This window comes from Oncorhynchus masou, unplaced genomic scaffold (assembly GCF_036934945.1).
Source record: "Oncorhynchus masou masou isolate Uvic2021 unplaced genomic scaffold, UVic_Omas_1.1 unplaced_scaffold_554, whole genome shotgun sequence".
NCBI lineage: Eukaryota > Metazoa > Chordata > Actinopteri > Salmoniformes > Salmonidae > Oncorhynchus > Oncorhynchus masou.
Genome location: NW_027011956.1, coordinates 364,388 through 383,329, shown reverse-complemented (window position 1 = coordinate 383,329; position 18,942 = coordinate 364,388). Strand labels below are relative to the sequence as shown.

The following is an 18,942-nucleotide window of genomic DNA, read 5'->3' as shown; positions in this document are numbered from 1 at the left end:
ATACATGGCTTCCTAAACACCCCCATCTTTTTCTAATGTTTTTGACATGGGAGGTATGTTTCTGAGAGTGTTTTTCACCCCTTCATTGAAGTGTTAGTTACAAGACTGAACCATCATTATAAACTTATCTTTGAGAAGTGCCTGGTTGAGTTCTATCGACACTCTCTCTTAGAATTCACAATTAGAACCTAAAGCATTCCGGTTCCACACCATCATGGAGTCTCAAGTGTTTTCAATGTTTGGGGTCTAACATTTATCTAACCATTTTTAGTTTGAACCATTTGTGTTGTCTTTTGAAAAACCCATGTTTGTTCTAATCCCAACTACAGTATATTGTTGTCAACTGGACATTTGCCATTTTTTTAGAATTTTGATGAATATTTTGTAATGTACTATATAGTATACGGTTAGCGTAAGACTCCCTCTCTCGAGCCCAACGCTGTCCAACGTGTTACTGCTGTTATTTTCATGGACATTATAAAGGAATCCATCAAAACTGTGATGTATAAAGATGTATTGACTAGTCCTCTGAAAGGAACTGTTTTAAATCAATCTGTTGTTTTGGATGTGTTCCAAATGGAACCCTATTCAGGGGTGGGTGTGTTCCAAATGGAACCCTGTTCAGGGGTGGGTGTGTTCCAAATGGAACCCTGTTCAGGGGTGGGTGTGTTCCAAATGGAACCCTGTTCAGGGGTGGGTGTGTTCCAAATGGAACCCTGTTCAGGGGTGGGTGTGTTCCAAATGGAACCCTGTTCAGGGGTGGGTGTGTTCCAAATGGAACCCTGTTCAGGGGTGGGTGTGTTCCAAATGGAACCCTGTTCAGGGGTGGGTGTGTTCCAAATGGAACCCTGTTCAGGGTGGGTGTGTTCCAAATGGAACCCTGTTCAGGGGTGGGTGTGTTCCAAATGGAACCCTGTTCAGGGGTGGGTGTGTTCCAAATGGAACCCTGTTCAAAATGGAACCCTGTTCAGGGGTGGGTGTGTTCCAAATGGAACCCTATTCCCTTTATAGTGCACTGCCTTTGACTAAGTAGTGCACTATATAGGCAATAGGGGTGGCATTTTGGAGGCATGCAGGGTTGTTTCCTCCGTGGTGTGTCGTCCTGGATGACGCGTCTCCAGCTGAACTCGGATCAGGCTGGAATGGACGCGGCCCTGCTACATCTCCTGGTTCAGAACTCGGCCCGGATCAGGCTGGAATGGACGCGGCCCTGCTACATCTCCTGGTTCAGAACTCGGATCAGGCTGGAATGGACGCGGCCCTGCTACATCTCCTGGTTCAGAACTCGGATCAGGCTGGAATGGACGCGGCCCTGCTACATCTCCTGGTTCAGAACTCGGATCAGGATGGAATGGACGCGGCCCTGCTACATCTCCTGGTTCAGAACTCGGATCAGGATGGAATGGACGCGGCCCTGCTACATCTCCTGGTTCAGAACTCGGATCAGGATGGAATGGACGCGGCCCTGCTACATCTCCTGGTTCAGAACTCGGATCAGGCTGGAATGGACGCGGCCCTGCTACATCTCCTGGTTCAGAACTCGGATCAGGCTGGAATGGACGCGGCCCTGCTACATCTCCTGGTTCAGAACTCGGATCAGGCTGGAATGGACGCGCCCTGCTACATCTCCTGGTTCAGAACTTCAGGCTGGAATGGACGCGGCCCTGCTACATCTCCTGGTTCAGCCATTTCTGGTGGTTTTACTGTTCAACTGTCCTTGGTGTCTTGTGTGAATAAATTAGATTTGTTTTATTTGTCAGGCTGTGTGCGTGTCTGAAATGTCACTCTGTTTCCTATATATAAAACCCCATAGGCTCTGGTCAAAAGTAGTGCACTTTTATAGGGAATAGGGTGCCTTTTCAGACACACACACAGTGTATCTAGTTGATGCCCTGCACCCAATGTTGAAATAATGTTAGTTGATGGTTTTCTATGTTCTCTCATGGAGGCCAGAGTCAAATGAAGTAGTAAGTTATTCTATGCTACTGCTTCTGGTATAACTTGACTACTGAAGTGGTTGATGGCCCTCATGAATCCCTTGTACATCTGATGGGGAAGTCTAGCAGTGGGAGGACTTGGGGAATCTAGAAGTCTAGCAGTGGGAGGACTTGGGGGAATCTAGAAGTCTAGCAGTGGGAGGACTTGGGGGAATCTAGAACTCTGGCAGTGGGGGGACTTGGGGAATCTTGGGGGAGGATCTAGAATCTAGAACTCTGGCAGTGGGAGGACTTGGGGGAATCTAGAACTCTGGCAGTGGGAGGACTTGGGGGAATCTAGAACTCTGGCAGTGGGGGACTTGGGGGAATCTAGAACTCTGGCAGTGGGAGGACTTGGGGGAATCTAGAACTCTGGCAGTGGGGGGACTTGGGGGAATCTAGAACTCTGGCAGTGGGGGACTTGGGGGAATCTAGAACTCTGGCAGTGGGAGGACTTGGGGAATCTAGAACTCTGGCAGTGGGAGGACTTGGGGGAATCTAGAAGTCTAGCAGTGGGAGGACTTGGGGGAATCTAGAATGGGTGGCAGTGGGAGGACTTGGGGGAATCTAGAATGGGTGGCAGTGGGAGGACTTGGGGGAATCTAGAATGGGTGGCAGTGGGAGGACTTGGGGGAATCTAGAATGGGTGGCTATTGTCATCTCTTTCTCACATACTGATTTGATGTGTTATGTTCCAATCAAAGTGTCAAACACCTCTCTATCCCTTTTTATATTAGTGGTTTGTGTCTCATTCCATGTTTTTAATTTATTTGTAGATCATTCAGTCTAACAACCAGGGCTGCAAAAGTCAGGTTATTTTCCTGGTTGGAGTTCTGGGGGAAGTTGGGAAAGTTCCCGTCATTCTGAAACCTTGCTAACTACAGTGTTCTGTCTATAGATGGACGGTCAGTCAGGTGTTTCTGACACACTGACTAACAACAATCACCATTATAGCTTTACCGGGGTCTGTGTGCGACACAGCCACTGTTTGTAAGTACAATAACTGTAAGGCGCAGTATGTACGAGAACCCAAACAGTCCGAGACGTTGACTATAGTTTTGCCTTCGGTCATGTGATCATGGCTTATAGAACAGAGGTCCACAGCTCAGGTTTTAATTTGTCCCCTGGCACTAAGTTGATTAAGTAATATCATTGATTGGATAGAGTACACACACACACACCTGGTGGCCCAGGTCAAAATTAGTCTGTTATTTAAAGTTAGACTCTGTGAAATGACGTTGCCACGAGCAACACCGCAGATACTAAGATGAGCGAGATGCAACACTTCTCTCTCATCGGAGGGAGGCTGTCGGAGGGCAAAGGCGTGGATGGTCTCTGGAGCAGGTTCAGGGGCAGATGGGCAGCACGGTGTCATCGAGGTGGCGCCAAACTCCACCTATCAGAGGGCACGGTGGAGCTGTTACCATGTGGCTTGTCCCTATCCAATCCTTTCCTATCTAGAGTCGGGAATAGGGGTCAAGGTTTTTGGTTTAGGATTCTGTTTCGTGCTCCCAATTCTTCTGCTTCGTCCCAATTCTCTTCCTTGCTCACATACTGTGTCCACTTGGCTTGCACACTCCCTGTCGTAGATTTAAAAGCATGGGATTGGTATAAGCATTGGCTGGAGGGAAGTTTCCAGCGTTGCTAAGTCCATGCAACGAAAAAAAGTGTGCAAGTGCACACTTCAGGAGAGGGGGAAAAAAGGGTGGTAGTTCGGGACGTGACCTTCAAGCTCTCATTGATGTTTGACAAGGCCTGCGGGATGCATCCCAAATGGAACCTTGTTCCTTCTATAGTGCACTACTCTAGAGCCCTGGTCAGGAATAGGGTGTCTGTTTAGGGAAGAGGAAGAGGACTATGTAGGGAATAGGGTGTCTGTTTAGGGAAGAGGAAGTGGTCTATGTAGGGAATAGGGTGTCTGTTTAGGGAAGGTGGTCTAAGGGAATAGGGTGTCTGTTTAGGGAAGTGGTCTATGTAGGGAATAGGGTGTCTGTTTAGGGAAGAGGAAGTGGTCTATGTAGGGAATAGGGTGTCTGTTTAGGGAAGAGGAAGTGGTCTATGTAGGGAATAGGGTGTCTGTTTAGGGAAGAGGAAGTGGTCTATGTAGGGAATAGGGTGTCTGTTTAGGGAAGAGGAAGTGGTCTATGTAGGGAATAGGGTGTCTTTAGGGAAGAGGAAGTGGTCTATGTAGGGAAAAGGGTGTATGTTTAGGGAAGAGGAAGTGGTCTATGTAGGGAATAGGGTGTCTGTTTAGGGAAGAGGAAGTGGTCTATGTAGGGAATAGGGTGTCTGTTTAGGGAAGAGGAAGTGGTCTATGTAGGGAATAGGGTGTCTTTAGGGAAGAGGAAGTGGTCTATGTAGGGAATAGGGTGTCTGTTTAGGGAAGAGGAAGTGGTCTATGTAGGGAATAGGGTGTCTGTTTAGGGAAGAGGAAGTGGTCTATGTAGGGAATAGGGTGTCTGTTTAGGGAAGAGGAAGTGGTCTATGTAGGGAATAGGGTGGCCAGAGGACCATTTTATTATTATGATGATGACTTTACAATGTTTGCTTTACTGTTTGTGCTCAGTTCTAATCTTTTTGGTTTAGGTTGTTTCCTAATGGCAGGTCAAGCAATAAAACAAATGCATTCTTACAAAGTCTGTCAACTGTGGTTATTGATGGTCTGTTTGAGGTGTGTCTCGTTCTCTCTGTGTGTATGTCCATTCTGAAGTCCTTCATCACCATAGCTCTGCACAATAGTCACTACAGAGGAACCCACTGGACACATGTCATATGTCCCAAATTGCCCCTTAATCCCTATGTGTGCACTACTTTTGACCAGAACCCATTGGGCCCGTAGTGTACTACATAGGGCATATGGTGTGATTTGGGAAGAACACATTGTCATCGACAGAGTTCAACTGCTGTCGGAGGGAAAAATACAACTTTCCCTTTAAACACGTTCGGTCTTTTCCGGGAGGTTCCGCCGGGATTCGACACCGCCTCCCTCCGCTACTGCAGCCTGGTCGCGAGGAGCTGTACCAATTCACTTATTATTAGCGATATCAGAAATGATAAACAATTTGCCATTTTAAAACCAGGGAATAGTCCGTCGTTGGATACCACCACCCTCTGCAAAATGCAGGCCATCAAATGCGTCGTGGTGGGCGATGGGTGAGACCTTTTGTGTGTGTTTAGGCTGAAAATGTGTCCTTTTTCGAGTCTGTGAGGGCAATTGTTGCAGTAAGGGCTGGGGCTATAGCGGGTTGAATGGGTCGGCGTTCACTTCTCGAGAATCCGCTCTCTCATCAGTGCGTGAGCGTAAAATGAATGTTGAGCAATTACATTTTTTATTTTGTTAGACTACTTTGTGATTTCATGTTATCAATGTATTCGCCAAATTTTCCGACAGGTTTTGCACAATTCATTATAAGTTCGGGTGTGAAATATTCTGTCTGAAATTGAACTAAAGCTATTTGAACGTTTCATTGAAATATAAAAACAATAACTAACTAAAGCGTCTCCGATTAACAACATTTGGAAACCCATATTAGTCGGGGGGGGGGGGAACAGAATTGTGAAATATACATTAATATGTGCATAGATGCATAAATGTCGCTGGGAGGGCTTGGCTGAGACTCATTAAATGATGTAATGCTTTCACACCTACACAGCCAGCCCCTACGGAGGCACGGGCTACGGATGGGCATGGGCACGGGCACCTATGCAAAATGCCGTGTTTATATAGCCTTTCGACCATAGACATCTTTGAAAGACAGGTTTATTTGACTTCTGCTACATTGTGATGCGGCGTAGATTTTGGGTAGTGTGTGGAGGTAGGGTGCACTGGACTGCATAGCATAGTTAAACAGGGGTGTGGGGGGGGCTGTCTAGATTTTTTTAGGGGTTGGGCAACACACACACATGCGCAATATTGTACAACTAACCTTGTGGGGACAGGTAATTCAGTCCCATTCAAAGTCCTATTTTCCCTAAAACTAACCCTCCTCAAGGTCCAAAAGCCTTCTGAACAGCTTCTACCCCCAAGACATAAGACTCCTGACCAGCTAATCAAAGGGCGACCCAGACCCTCTTTAACACTGCTGCTACTCTCTGTTATCATCTATGCATAGTCACTTTAACTCTACCTACATGTACATATTACCTCAGCTAACCGTGCCCCGCTCATTGACTCTGTACCGGTATTCCCTGTATATAGCCTCCACACTGACTCTGTACCGTAACCCCCTGTATATAGCCTCCACATTGACTCTGACTCTGTACCCGGTACCCCCTGGAACCCCCTGTATATAGCCTCCACACTGACTCTGTACCGTAACACCCTGTATATAACCTCCACACTGACTCTGTACCGGTGCCCCCCTGTATATAGTCTCCACATTGACTCTGTACCGTTACCCCCTGTATATAGCCTCCACACTGACTCTGTACCGTAACACCCTGTATATAACCTCCACACTGACTCTGTACCGGTACCCCCTGTATATAGCCTCCATATTGACTCTGTACCGGTACCCCCCTGTATATAGCCTCCACATTGACTCTGTACCGGAACCCCCTGTATATAGCCTCCACACTGACTCTGTACCCCCTGTAACACCCTGTATATAACCTCCACATTGACTCTGTACCGGTACCCCCCTGTATATAGCCTCCACACTGACTCTGTACCGTAATACCCTGTATATAACCTCCACATTGACTCTGTACCGGTACCCCCTGTATATAGCCTCCACACTGACTCTGTACCGGAACCCCTGTATATAGCCTACACACTGACTCTGTACCGTAACACCCTGTATATAGCCTCCATATTGACTCTGTACCGGTACCCCCCTGTATATAGCCTCCACATTGACTCTGTACCGGTACCCCCTGTATATAACCTCCACACTGACTCTGTACCGTAACCCCTGTATATAGCCTCCATATTGACTCTGTACCGTACCCCCTGTATATAGCCTCCACATTGACTCTGTACTGGAACCCCCTGTATATAGCCTCCACACTGACTCTGTACCGTAACACCCTGTATATAACCTCCACACTGACTCTGTACCGGTACCCCCTGTATATAGCCTCCATATTGACTCTGTACCGGTACCCCCTGTATATAGCCTCCATATTGACTCTGTACCGTAACACCCTGTATATAACCTCCACATTGACTCTGTACCGTAACACCCTGTATATAGTCTCACTTCTTATTTTGCTTCCGCTGTTTAATTATTTGTTACTTTTAATTTTTTTTACTTAACACTTATTTTTTATCACCTTAACTTCTTAAAGCATTGTTGGTTAAGGGCTTGTAAAGTAAAGCATTTCACTGTGAGGTCGACACACCTGTTGTATTCAGCATTTCACTGTGAGGTCGACACACCTGTTGTATTCAGCATTTCACTGTGAGGTCTACTACACCTGTTGTATTCAGCATTTCACTGTGAGGTCGACACACCTGTTGTATTCAGCATTTCACTGTGAGGTCGACACACCTGTTGTATTCAGCATTTCACTGTGAGGTCTACTACACCTGTTGTATTCAGCATTTCACTGTGAGGTCGACACACCTGTTGTATTCAGCATTTCACTGTAAGGTCTACTACACCTGTTGTATTCAGCATTTCACTGTGAGGTCTACTACACCTGTTCTATTCAGCATTTCACTGTGAGGTCGACACACCTGTTGTATTTCAGCATTTCACTGCGCATTTCACTGTGAGGTCTACACACCTGTTGTATTCGGCCCATGTGACAGATACAATTTGATTGGATTTGAGCTCCTAACCCTTCACCTAATTCTAACCCTAAACCCCCTAGAAACAGCATTTGACCTTGTGGGGACCAACAAAATGTCCCCAGTTGGTCAAAGTTTTATTCGTTTACTGTTCTTGTAGGGACTTCAAGTATGGTCTAACATGTCCACACACACACACAGGAAATGATGTGGAGTCTTCAGATAGCAGGCCCCCCTCTCTGATATTTCTATTTTTATTGAACCTTTATTTAACCAGGCAAGTCAGTTAAGAACAAATTCTTATTTTCAACACATGACAACACAACATGGCAGCAACACATGACAACACAACAGTCCATAAAGAGAGACCTAAGACAACACAGCATGGTAGCAACACATGACAACACAGCATGGCAGCAACACATGACAACACAGCATGGCAGCAACACATGACAACACAGCATGTCAGCAACACATGACAACACAGCATGGCAGCAACACATGACAACACAGCATGGTAGCAACACATGACAACACAACAGTCCATAAAGAGAGACCTAAGACAACAACATAGCATGGCATTAGCACATGACAACACAACAGTCCATAAAGAGAGACCTAAGACAACACAGCATGGCAGCAACACATGACAACACAACAGTCCATAAAGAGAGACCTAAGACAACATAGCATGGCAGCTGTGGTCTGCCAATGTGCCCCCAGCCAAAAGTCTATGTAGGACAGTGTCTGTGTTCACACACACACACACACACACACACACACACACACACACACACACACACACACACACACACACACACACACACACACACACACACACACTGCCAAACAACCATACACAGCCTTTAGCCTTTATTTATTGATTTGATTATTCTCTCTATCCCTCTCTCTCTCTCTCTCTCTATCCCTCTGTCTCTCTCTCTATCCCTCTGTCTCTCTCTCTCTCTCTCTCTCACCCTCTCTCTCTCTCTCCCTCTCTCTCTCTCTCTCTCTCTCTCTGTCTCTCTCTCTCTCTCTCTATCCCTCTCTCTCTCTCTATCCCTCTGTCTCTCTCTCTCTCTATCCCTCTGTCTCTCTCTATCCCTCTGTCTCTGTCTCTCTCTCTCTCTCTCTCATCTCTATCCTCTCTCTCTCTCTCTCTCTCTCTCTCTATCCCTCTGTCTCTCTCTCTCTATCCCTCTGTCTCTCTCTCTCTATCCCTCTCTCTCTCTATCCTATCCCTCTCTCTATCCCTCTGTCTCTCTCTCTCTCTATATATATATATCTCAATTCATTTTTAAATTTAAGGGGCTTTATTGGCAAGGGAAACATATGTTTACATTGCCAAAGCAAGTGAACTAGATAATAAACAGAAGTAAAATAAAGAAGTGTCTCATTCTTTGTCTCTCAGAGCGGTGGGAAAGACATGTCTTCTCATCAGCTATACCACCAATGCCTTCCCTGGAGAATACATCCCCACAGTGTGAGTATCATAGCATGAAGCTGCACTACAATGTGTGTGTGTGTGTGTGTACTACTGTAACAACAGGATATGAATGTCTCTGTTTAAGGGTTCCCCTCTCATCCCTCATCCTTGTTTGTGTGTGTGTGTGTGGTGTGTGCGCATGCCTGTTTGTGTGTGTGCGTGCATGCCTGTTTGTGTGTGTGCGTGCATGCCTGTTTGTGTGTGTGCGTGCATGCCTGTTTGTGTGTGTGCGTGCATGCCTGTTTGTGTGTGTGCGTGCATGCCTGTTTGTGTGTGTGCGTGCATGCCTGTTTGTGTGTGTGCGTGCATGCCTGTTTGTGTTTGTGCGTGCATGCCTGTTTGTGTGTGTGCGTGCATGCCTGTTTGTGTGTGTGCGTGCATGCCTGTTTGTGTGTGTGCGTGCATGCCTGTTTGTGTGTGTGCGTGCATGCCTGTTTGTGTGTGTGCGTGCATGCCTGTTTGTGTGTGTGTGCGTGCATGCCTGTTTGTGTGTGTGCGTGCATGCCTGTTTGTGTGTGTGCGTGCCTGTTTGTGTGTGCGCATGCCTGTTTGTGTGTGTGCGTGCATGCCTGTTTGTGTGTGTGCGTGCATGCCTGTTTGTGTGTGTGCGTGCATGCCTGTTTGTGTGTGTACGCATGCCTGTTTGTGTGTGTGTGTGTGCATGCCTGTGTGTGTGCGTGTGTGTGTGTGTGTGTGTACTTCTCTGAACAACATCCTATCCTCTCAGGTTTGACAACTACTCTGCCAATGTGATGGTCGATGGGAAACCAGTGAATCTGGGACTGTGGGATACTGCAGGACAGGAGGACTACGACAGGCTCAGACCACTGTCCTATCCACAGACGGTAACTCACCCACTCACCCACTCACCCACTCACCCACTCACTCATCCACTCACTCACTCACTCACTCACCCACCCACTCACCCACTCACTCATCCACTCACTCACTCACTCACCCACTCACCCACTCACCCATCCACTCACCCACTCACTCACTCACTCACTCACTCACTCCCATCTCTCATTCATTATCACTCATACACATTCCACATCCTCCATTTTGTGTCTTCCTGGTTCTGCTTAACTCATTCTCCACACAGTTTCCTGTTATTCCACTGTTTTCCTCATTATCTCGCCAGTGGCGGCTCCGTCAGACACACAGCTCCCTGCCTGCCTGGCTGCTGCTTCAGAGAAAATGATTAGGGGGGCTATTTTAGCGTTTCACCCATTCCAGCCAGAGAGGAGAATATTCATATTCTCACACAAATTACCAAGGAACCTACCAGGTACAACCCTAAATCCATAACCATGGGCACCCTCATAGATATCATCCTGACCAACTTGCCCTCTAAATACACCTCTGCTGTCTTCAACCAGGATCTCAGCGATCACTGCCTCATTGCCTGCGTCCATAATGGGTCCACGGTCAAACAACCACCCCTAATCACTGTCAAACGCTCCCTAAAACACTTCAGCGAGCAAACCTTTCTAATCTACCTGGCCCGGGTATCCTGGAAGGATATTTACCTCCCGTAAGTAGAGGATGCCTGTTTGCTCTTTAAAAGTGCTTTCCTCACCATCTTAAATAAGCATGCCCCATTCAAAAAATTTAGAACTAAGAACAGATGTAGCCCTTGGTTCACCCCAGACTTGACTGCCCTCGACCAGCACAAAAACATCCTGTGGCGTTTTGCATGAGCATCGAATAGCCCCCGTGATATGCAACTTTTCAGGGAAGTCAGGAACCAATATGCACAGTCAGTTAGGAAAGCTAAGGATAGCTTTTTCAAACATAAATTTGCATCGTGTAGCACTAATTCCAAAAATTCCCAGAAAGAGACACTGTAAAATCCATGGAGAATAAGAGCACCTCCTCCCAGCTGCCCACTGCACTGAGGCTAGGAAATACTGTCACCACCGATAAATCTACGATAATCGATCATTTCAATAAGCACTTTTCTACGGCTGGCCATGCTTTCCATCTGGCTACCCCTACCCCGGCCAACAGCTCTGCACTCTCGGCAGAAACTTGCCCAAGTCCCCCAGCGTCTCCTTCACCCAAATCCAGATAGCTGATGTTCTGAAAGAGCTGCAAAATCTGGACCCCTACAAATCAGCTGGGCTAGACAATCTGGGCCCTCTCTTTCTAAAATGATCCACCAAAATTGTTGCAACCCCTATTACTAGCCTGTTCAACCTCTCTTTCGTATCGTCTGAGATCCCCAAAGATTGGAAAGCTGCCGTGGTCATCCTCCTCTTCAAAGGGGATGATGCTGCCCTGCCTTTCTAAAATCTGCGAAAGCCAAGTCAACAAACAGATCACCGACTATTTCGAATCCCACCGTACCTTCTCCACTGTGCAATCTGCTTTCCAAGCTGGTCACGGGTGCACCTCAGCCACGCTCCAGGTCCTAAACGACATCATAACCACCATCGATAAAAGACAGTACTGTGCAGCCGTCTTCATCGACCTTGCCAAGGCTTTCGACTGTCAATCACCGCATTCTTATTGGCAGACTCAATAGCCTTGGTTTCTCAAATGACTGCCTCGCCTGGTTCAACAACCACTTCTCAGATAGAGTTCAGTGTGTCAAATCGGAGGGCCTGTTGTCCGGACCTCTGTCAGTCTCTAGGGGGGTGCCACAGGGTTCAATTATTGGGCTGACTATTTTCTCTGTATATATAAATGATGTCGCTCTTGCTGCTGGTGACTCTCTGATCCACCTCTACGCAGGCGACACCATTCTGTATACATCTGGCCCTTCTTTGGACACTGTGTTAACAAACCTCCAAACGAGCTTAAGTGCCATACAACACTCCTTTCGTGGCCTCCAACTGCTTTTAAATGCTAGTAAAACTAAATGCATGCTATTCAACCGATCGCTGCCTGCACCCGCCCGCCTGCCTGCCCAGCATCACTACTCTGGACTGTTCTGACTTAGAATATGTGGACAACTACAAATACCTAGGTGTCTGGTTAGACTGTAAACTCTCATTCCAGACTCACATTAAGTATCTCCAATCCAAAATTAAATCTAGAACTGGCAACAAAGCCTCCTTCACTCATGCTGCCAAACATGCCCTTGTAAAACTGACTATCCTACCAATCCTTGACTTTGGCGATGTCATTTACAAAATAGCCTCCAACACTCCACTCAGCAAATTGGCTGTAGCCTATCACAGTGCCATCCGTTTTGTCACCAAAGCCCCATATACTACCCACCACTGTGACCTATATGCTCTCGTTGGCTAGCCCTCGTTACATATTCGTCGCCAAACCCACAGGTTCCAGGTCATCTATAAGTCTTTGCTAGGTAAAGCCCCGCCATATCCCAGCTCACTGGTCAACATAGCAAAACCCACCCGTAGCACGCGCTCCAGCAGGTATATTTCACTGGTCATCCCCAAAGCCAACACCTACTTTGGCCGCCTTTCCTTCCAGTTCTCTGCTGCCAATGACTGGAACGAATTGCAAAAATCACTGAAGCTGGAGACTTATATCTCCCTCACTAACTTTAAGCATCAGCTGTCAGAGCAGCTTACAGATCACTGTACCTGTACACAGCCAATCTGTAAACAGCACACCCAACTACCTCATCCCCATATTGTTATTTATACTCTTGCTCTTTTGCCCTCCAGTATCTCTACTTGCACATCATCATCTGCACATCTATCACTCCAGTGTTAATGCTAAATTGTAATTATTTTGCCTCTATGGCCTATTTATTGCCTTGCCTCCCTAATCTTACCGCACACACTGTACATATATATTTCTATTGTGTTATTGACTGTACATTTGTTTATTCCATGTGTAACTCTGTGTTGTTGTTTGTTTCGCACTGCTTTGCTTTATCTTGGCCAGGTCGCAGTTGTAAATGAGAACTTGTTCTCAACTGGCCTACCTGGTTAAATAAAGGCAAATAAAAAATATATAGTAGTCAGGTGACAGGCCAACCACCAGGATTACTGAGTGGTGTTGTTATAACACATTAATACATCCTGTCTGTCTCATTAATACATCCTGTCTGCCTCATTAACACATCCTGTCTGCCTCATTAATACATCATTAATACATCCTGTCTGCCTCATTAATACATCCTGTCTGCCTCATTAATACATCCTGTCTGTCTCATTAACACATCATTAATACATCCTGTCTGCCTCATTAATACATCATTAATACATCCTGTCTGTCTCATTAACACATCATTAATACATCCTGTCTGCCTCATTAATACATCATTAATACATCATGTCTGCCTCATTAATACATCCTGTCTGCCTCATTAATACATCATTAATACATCCTGTCTGTCTCATTAACACATCATTAATACATCCTGTCTGCCTCATTAATACATCCTGTCTGCCTCATTAATACATCCTGTCTGCCTCATTAATACATCATGTCTGCCTCATTAATACATCATTAATACATCCTGTCTGTCTCATTAACACATCATTAATACATCCTGTCTGTCTCATTAACACATCATTAATACATCCTGTCTGCCTCATTAATACATCCTGTCTGCCTCATTAATACATCATTAATACATCCTGTCTGCCTCATTAATACCTCCTGTCTGCCTCATTAATACATCATTAATACATCCTGTCTGCCTCATTAGTACCTCCTGTCTGCCTCATTAATACAGCCTGTCTGCCTCATTAATACATCCTGTCTGCCTCATTAATACATCATTAATACATCCTGTCTGCCTCATTAATACCTCCTGTCTGCCTCATTAATACATCCTGTCTGCCTCATTAATACATCCTGTCTGCCTCATTAATACATCCTGTCTGCCTCATTAATACATCATTAATACATCCTGTCTGTCTCATTAATACATCCTGTCTGCCTCATTAATACCTCCTGTCTGCCTCATTAATACATCATTAATACATCCTGTCTGCCTCATTAATACCTCCTGTCTGCCTCATTAATACATCCTGTCTGCCTCATTAATACATCCTGTCTGCCTCATTAATACATCCTGTCTGCCTCATTAATACATCATTAATACATCCTGTCTGCCTCATTAATACATCATTAATACATCCTGTCTGCCTCATTAATACATCATGTCTGCCTCATTAATACATCATTAATACATCCTGTCTGCCTCATTAATGCATCATTAATACATCCTGTCTGCCTCATTAATACATCATTAATACATCATGTCTGCCTCATTAACACATCCTGTCTGCCTCATTAACACATCCTGTCTGCCTCATTAATACATCCTGTCTGCCTCATTAATACATCATTAATACATCCTGTCTGCCTCATTAATATATCATTAATACATCCTGTCTGCCTCATTAATACATCCTGTCTGCCTCATTAACACATCCTGTCTGCCTCATTAACACATCCTGTCTGCCTCATTAATACGTCATGTCTGCCTCATTAATACATCATTAATACATCATGTCTGCCTCATTAATACATCATTAATACATCCTGTCTGCCTCATTAATACATCATTAATACATCATGTCTGCCTCATTAATACATCATGTCTGCCTCATTAATACATCATTAATACATCCTGTCTGCCTCATTAACACATCCTGTCTGCCTCATTAATACATCATTAATACATCCTGTCTGCCTCATTAATACCTCCTGTCTGCCTCATTAATACATCCTGTCTGCCTCATTAATACATCATTAATACATCCTGTCTGCCTCATTAATACATCCTGTCTGCCTCATTAATACATCCTGTCTGCCTCATTAATACATCATTAATACATCCTGTCTGCCTCATTAATACATCATTAACACATCCTGTCTGCCTCATTAATACATCCTGTCTGCCTCATTAATACATCATTAATACATCCTGTCTGCCTCATTAATGCATCATTAATACATCCTGTCTGCCTCATTAATACATCATTAATACATCATGTCTGCCTCATTAACACATCCTGTCTGCCTCATTAATACATCCTGTCTGCCTCATTAATACATCATTAATACATCCTGTCTGCCTCATTAATACATCATTAATACATCATGTCTGCCTCATTAATACATCATGTCTGCCTCATTAATACATCATTAATACATCCTGTCTGCCTCATTAACACATCCTGTCTGCCTCATTAATACATCATTAATACATCCTGTCTGCCTCATTAATACCTCCTGTCTGCCTCATTAATACATCCTGTCTGCCTCATTAATACATCATTAATACATCCTGTCTGCCTCATTAATACATCCTGTCTGCCTCATTAATACATCATTAACACATCCTGTCTGCCTCATTAATACATCCTGTCTGCCTCATTAATACATCATTAATACATCCTGTCTGCCTCATTAATGCATCATTAATACATCCTGTCTGCCTCATTAATACATCATTAATACATCATGTCTGCCTCATTAATACATCCTGTCTGCCTCATTAACACATCCTGTCTGCCTCATTAATACATCCTGTCTGCCTCATTAATACATCATTAATACATCCTGTCTGCCTCATTAATGCATCATTAATACATCCTGTCTGCCTCATTAATACATCATTAATACATCCTGTCTGCCTCATTAACACATCCTGTCTGCCTCATTAACACATCCTGTCTGCCTCATTAATACATCATGTCTGCCTCATTAATACATCATTAATACATCATGTCTGCCTCAGTAATACATCATTAATACATCCTGTCTGCCTCATTAATACATCATTAATACATCATGTCTGCCTCATTAATACATCATTAATACATCCTGTCTGCCTCATTAACACATCCTGTCTGCCTCATTAATACATCATTAATACATCCTGTCTGCCTCATTAATACATCATTAATACATCCTGTCTGCCTCATTAATACATCATTAATACATCCTGTCTGCCTCATTAATACATCATTAATACATCATGTCTGCCTCATTAATACATCATTAATACATCCTGTCTGCCTCATTAACACATCCTGTCTGCCTCATTAATACATCATTAATACATCCTGTCTGCCTCATTAATACATCATTAATACATCCTGTCTGCCTCATTAATACCTCCTGTCTGCCTCATTAATACATCCTGTCTGCCTCATTAATACATCATTAATACATCCTGTCTGCCTCATTAATACATCCTGTCTGCCTCCCTGTCCAGAGGAACCCCTGCACACACACACACACACACACACACACGCACACACACACACACACACACGAACGAACACACACACACTGCTGTTGCATTGCGAGGCCCTAGCTCCAGACTCCTCAAGCTCCTCTGTAAGGCTCCCGTACCTGCTCTGAATACCAACACAGCCTGCATAGAATAGGACAGCAGCTGGAGAGACTACATGAGTTGGACTCTGTGATTTCTGTGAGTGACTCTCCCAGCTGCTGTCCTATTCTATACAGAACCTAGAGAGTCACTGAGTCACAGAGTCCAACTCACCCTGTAGTCTCTTTCTATACAGAACCTAGACAGTCACAGAGTCACAGAAATCACAGAGTCCAACTCACCCTGTAGTCTCTCCAGCTGCTGTCCTATTCTATACAGAACCTAGAGAGTCACTGAGTCACAGAGTCCAACTGTAGTCACCCTGTAGTCTCTCCAGCTGCTGTCCTATTCTATACAGAACCTAGAGAGTCACTGAGTCACAGAGTCCAACTCACCCTGTAGTCTCTCCAGCTGCTGTCCTATTCTATACAGAACCTAGAGAGTCACTGAGTCACAGAGTCCAACTCACCCTGTAGTCTCTCCAGCTGCTGTCCTATTCTATACAGAACCTAGAGTCACAGAGTCAACTCACCCTGAGTCTCTCCAGCTCATTCTATACAGAACCTATCACTGAGTCACAGAGTCCAACTCATCCTGTAGTCTCTCCAGCTGCTGTCCTATTCTATACAGAACCTAGAGAGTCACTGAGTCACAGAGTCCAACTCACCCTGTAGTCTCTCCAGCTGCTGTCCTATTCTATACAGAACCTAGAGAGTCACTGAGTCACAGAGTCCATCACTGTAGTCTCTCCAGCTGCTGTCCTATTCTATACAGAACCTAGACAGTCACTCATTGTTTTTCCATGCAGTGTTTCTTGTTTAGTCAGCCTGTTTAATATACTGTCTGTTTTCTGTGTATTGTCCGAAACAGGACGTGTTCTTGACATGCTTCTCTCTGGTGAGCCCTGCCTCCTTTGAGAACGTCAGAGCTAAGGTGAGTGTCTCTATCGCCCTGCTAAATAACAGTGATGGTAATATCCCTAATACTGTCAGCTCCACATTGTACAGTGTTACATTGTGTTTATTCATGTTGCTGTTGGAGCTGTTGGCCCAACTCCGCAACCTCTTTATGTCGGTCGACCCTTTAAGACCTTATAACCCTTTGACCTTCATGATCTTAACAGTGGCACTTCCGGGTACCACTGTTCAAGGTCACATATAGGTCAAGGGTTCATTTTTATTACATTTTAAAAATGTAACTAGGCAAGTCAGTTGAGAACAAATTCTTATTTACAATGACGGTCTAAGGCACTGCATCTCAGTGGTAGAGGAGTCACGACAGACACCCTGGTTCGAATCCAGGCTGTATCACAAACGGCCGTGATTGGGAGTCCCATAGGGCGGCGTACAATTGGCCCAGCGTCGTCTGGGTTTGGCCGGGGTAGGCCGTCATTGTAAATGTTAATTTGTTCTTAACTGACTTGCCTAGTTCAATAAAGGTTCAAATGAAATGAGGATGAACCCTTGACCTTTGACCTCTATGTGACCTTGAGAACAGTGGTACCCGGAAGTGCGTCACCACTGCCCCAACACCCCCATCATCCTGGTGGGCACGAAGCTGGACCTGAGGGACGACAAGGACACTATTGAGAGGCTGAGGGACAAGAAGTTGTCCCCAATCACCTACCCTCAGGGCCTGGCCATGGCACGGGAGATAGGTGGGTGTCTGTGGACGATGGTGTTTTAGTTTGACAACGAGAGCGAGGATGTGGTGCGTCTGAATGTGTTTCTGACAGCTTCTTTGAGCTCTAGTGTTCACCTGTGTGTGAACTCACCTATTTTTGAGGCCCAAGTTTCTGACTGACCAATTGGATGTGTGTGTCTGTCCTCATCCCCTTCTCTGATTGGCTGTCTCCTGTCCCCTACAGGTGCGGTGAAGTACCTGGAGTGCTCAGCCCCTGACCCAGAGGGGGCTGAAGACAGTTTTCGACGAGGCCATCCGGGCCGTCCTGTGCCCCCACCTATCAAAAGGGGGCGTGAGGCGCAGGGAGACCCTCTTCTGGGAGGGGGATTCTGGAGTGCACCCTCTTCTGAGAGGGGGGGGAGGGGGCCATTGAACAGTGCACCCTCTTCTGGAGGGGGCGGAAAGGAGTGCACCCTCTTCTGAGAGGGGGGCTGAGAGGGGAGGCCATTCTGAAGAGTGCACCCTCTTCTGCCCCCTCTTCTAGAGGGGGCGAGGAGGAGTGCACCCTCTTCTGAGAGGGGGGTGAGGAGGAGTGCACCCTCTTCTGAGAGGTGGGGGGGGGAGGAGGTAGTCTTCTGAGTGCACCCTCTTCTGAACTTGGGTCCCAAATTGCAGGTGGGGGGGCGGGGAGGAGTGCACCCTCTTCTGAGAGGGGGCGTGGCCAGGAGTGCACCCTCTTCTGAGAGGGGGAACAGGCGGAGGAGTGCACCCTCTTCTGAGAGGGGGCCATTGAACGAGGGGAGGAGTGCACCCTCTTCTGAGAGGGCGATTGAACAGGTCAGTGTCT

General features: G+C 45.8%; 1 long non-coding RNA gene and 1 pseudogene across 1 annotated transcript; both read left to right on the top strand.

Annotated features, from left to right (window-relative positions):
- Nucleotides 1–2,452: 2,452 nt before the first annotated feature.
- Nucleotides 2,453–4,612, top strand: LOC135536090 (uncharacterized). The gene is made up of 2 exons (XR_010454942.1): nt 2,453–3,907; nt 3,980–4,612. It is a non-coding gene; the product is annotated as an uncharacterized LOC135536090 (long non-coding RNA).
- Nucleotides 4,613–4,966: 354 nt separating this feature from the next.
- LOC135536088 (ras-related C3 botulinum toxin substrate 1-like) lies at nt 4,967–18,528 on the top strand (annotated as a pseudogene).
- Nucleotides 18,529–18,942: the final 414 nt, after the last annotated feature.